At 49.0% G+C, this 3,409-nt stretch overlaps 1 non-coding gene across 1 annotated transcript; it reads right to left on the bottom strand.

The window, feature by feature from the left end:
- Nucleotides 1-3,010: 3,010 nt before the first annotated feature.
- LOC148039896 (U2 spliceosomal RNA) lies at nucleotides 3,011-3,209 on the bottom strand. The gene has a single exon (XR_015688748.1). It is a non-coding gene; the product is annotated as a U2 spliceosomal RNA (small nuclear RNA).
- Between the last annotated feature and the right edge of the window lie 200 nt (nucleotides 3,210-3,409).

Here is a 3,409-nt window from a genome sequence, read left to right as displayed (position 1 = left end):
CCAAATTGAATACACCTCCAAGAGCTTCTAACATTAATGTTTCAATTATTCAATGCCAGCTCTGGATAGCTAACATTGCCACGTTGCTAAAATCCTCTTCAAAGAATATTCTACAATTCTAGGCATCGAATTGGTAGATCTCGTAGCTGTCCCACTTGGCAAAGTAACCTACTCTCGCCATTTGGCGAAGAGGGGATTGCAATTCTGAATCCTTTAAAGTTGAAAGTCTCATGAATTAAGGAGATATTCGGGTCCATCTCCTCATTGTTGTGGGATGCCAATGGCTGCTTGCTTTGCTGGGATTCTGGTATAGGACAAGCAAGATTTGGATCATCCTTATGGTTTCAGGGCACCTGTTTGGGCAAGTTCAAGGCCAGGGAATCGTTATGGTCTCAAGGCACCTGTTTGGGCAAGGTCATCCTAATGGTCTCAAGGCACCTGTTTGAGCAAGGTCAAGGCCGCAGGGAATCCTTCTCCACAAGATCAACCACTTTTTGGAGTTCTTCCCTTTTTTATTAGCTATCTACACTTCCTTCCTATTCTCTTATTGCTCCATGTTTACGCTTCCTTCCTATTCTCTTATTGCTCCGTGTTTTGCTTTCTGGGGAAGTTGCGAGAAAAATGGCCATTACCTTTGCACTAATAGCAAGCATCCAATAAGGCAGCAAACTTAACACTAAGTAGTATCTCCATTCCCCTCAGGTCCAAGAGCTGTAGGAACTCAAGTGGCTCATTCCCTCTGTCCCATAAGATGTAGGCTTTGGTGTTCGGCTTAACGAGTCCCCAGGATATCGTCGAGGTGGGGATGTATAACACCTTGCCCATGGTTGCAACAATGGTGGGTGTACTTCATCCACCAACCAAGGGGGAATATTCGAAAGCTCAATCCCTACTGGGCGCTCATAGGTGTGTATCCCATCGAGAGAATGATGATGATTAGGGCAAAGGATGTACAAGATTGCTCCTAAAGCCCACAGAAGAAGTCAGAACCCAATCACGCTGAACCTTCCACGCTAACATTGCCATGTAGAACCCCTTCCTGATGAAACGAAACTGGAACCAAAGTGGCCTGGCTGTGGTAGGTCACATCGAAGTAGCGAGAAAAGTCATCTTCAAGAGGAGGCTGGCCCATGAAATACAGGTATAACCCGATGGTGAGAAGGGAGAAATATGGTTGGCAAACACGTGCGAAGGACAATATGTCCACACCATTGTTCTGTAGGACTTGCTTTATAGTCGAGCTAATGGTTGCTCAGCAAGCATCTCCCTCCTCTGGCGCTTGCTAGTAGGGGTATGCATGCACGGCTCATTTACATATGGCAGGAATGCAAGGCTCGAAAACTCTACATACGCCGCGTCAATCCTACATGGGAATTATCTGCCACACTATTGGGTTAGAGGTTTTATTCCTCCTTGACTGCCTATTAGAGTCCATGTTCCCAGTCTCCCAAAGGTTCCTCCATCACTTTTTTCTTGCTAACATAGCATACATACATTGGAGGGTACTCATCAACTATTCTTCTTTGCATTCTTTGCATGCCAAACTTTGACGCATCCTTGTTCGTGCGCTCTACTTTCTATGTTGAATTCTTTCGCCTTGCTACTCATTATTCTCCATTCTCTTCTACTCTCACAACCATGGCTTCAATGGATTGGGCAATAACCTTCGAAGTTGTCCCAAAGATCACCCAATGGACATCCGCATAACACTTGTGGTTGCCAACCCTCGGCTCGCTTTGTCTTGATGCAGGAAGTCCACACTATTTAATAATTTGTAGGCCCCTTCAGCAAGAAGTTATAGAAGGGTGATAAGGAGGTTTTTGCCCACGAGACTTGCCAGTAGGTTGCTCCTTGCCTCCGCATGCATGAGATGTGAACACGAGGTAGAATTGCCTCCAGCTTTGCCTTCAGCCTAGATGCAACAATCGCAGGGGGCTAAAAGTTGCAACAATTGCAGGGGGCTCAAAGTGCAGGCGACTACTGCCTGTGTGGTGTTGCAGATCAGAAGATACTGGACATTTCGCCATTTTTGATGAAGTCAATGCAGTGCTCTAAATACGAGTCCTTCAACATCTCTTAGCAACCGGTAAGTTGGTTTGTGGAATGCCCATGGAAAGCAACCAAAATAGAACACTCTTTGTGACATCTCTATGTGTCAAGGTGAATAAGGTTGTGTCCAAGACCTCCAAGGTGAAGATAAAGTTTGGAACCATCTATCTTGGTTGCTCTGAATAGAGAAGGTATCAGAGAGCATCGACCCTTGCGAATGTGAAGCTAAGGCAAGTGATGAATTCAAAAAGCGTCGCAGATGGACGCCAGGGATGCTTTCCTAAATTCCAAGATGCAGGGGAAGGCTACGTGAGCAGGCGGAGGGGTTTGTCATGCCCGGGCAGGAGAAACATGTGTGCCACTTGCAGCAGGCTCCCTTGTCCTGGATCGATCATTCTTTCCCAGCAGAGGTACACTACTGTGTAGAGATCCTGTCCTCTGATGGCATGAGCGGCTGCATCCCTGAATCTGCTCCCATGGATCCAAGCAGCAAGCTTATGGCCGGCCGTCGTTCGGAGCTGCCCGATGAGGTCTCTTCTTTACCTAGCCGAGACCAAGGCGGGGGCGTGTCCTTCTCAATCAGCATGATGAGAGGCAGTTCTCCACAGTGTCATTGGCAAGCAGGAATGCGAGTGCAAGCTCGGCAGTCCCAAGAGCAAGAGCATACTGGGTGCATTGGCATTCGCTACTACAGCGGCACTATTTCTTACAGCAGCACGGCCACGCGCGCACTATCCAGATGTTGCCCAACCCTCCATCAAAGGCAACGCACAGTGGACGCCGATGTGCTGTCAGAGGGAGACGAACCTGCATCGCAGCACCAATACGATGCTCCCAGGAGCGCGTACCGAACTACGCTTGGTGCAAGCAAAAGCCAGGGGGCATGAGCTCCGCTGCCATTCACCAGGACCCTGCACAGCCACGACCTAGATATCACGCCTTCATTAGAGCTTTGTGGGAGGGGGGGTGCGCCAAGCGCTCCGAGGTAGAGCGATACGGAGGCGACGCGCGCAGCCCCGGGCAGCAAGCTGCCGGATGGGGCTGCCCCCGTGAAAAAAATTAGGTTAATATCGTAGTGACCCGATGGGTCACGTATCAGATATTAAACTGATAAGAACAGATACTACACTTGATCTTAGCCAAAAGGCCGAGAAAGGTATGAAACTGCTCTGCGCTCCAACCCTTCGCTTTATACTCCCCTCCTTCATCCTCCTACCCTCGCCTCCCTTGCTTGCTCTTTGCGTTTCCCTCTGCTGCGCCTGTGCCTACGGGACTGGCGGAGGCGGGACAGCGCGTCCTATGCTGCTAACCTAAAGCCACTCACTCGCCTCCATACGCCTTTTTCAACAAATTCGAGAGA

The sequence above is a fragment of the Lygodium microphyllum genome, chromosome 2 (genome assembly GCF_053477565.2).
Source record: "Lygodium microphyllum isolate KBCC chromosome 2, Lygodium_microphyllum_v1.1.10, whole genome shotgun sequence".
Classification (NCBI taxonomy): Eukaryota; Viridiplantae; Streptophyta; class Polypodiopsida; order Schizaeales; family Lygodiaceae; genus Lygodium; species Lygodium microphyllum.
Note: the sequence above shows the minus strand (reverse complement) of the source record. Positions and strands in the feature narration are given on the sequence as shown.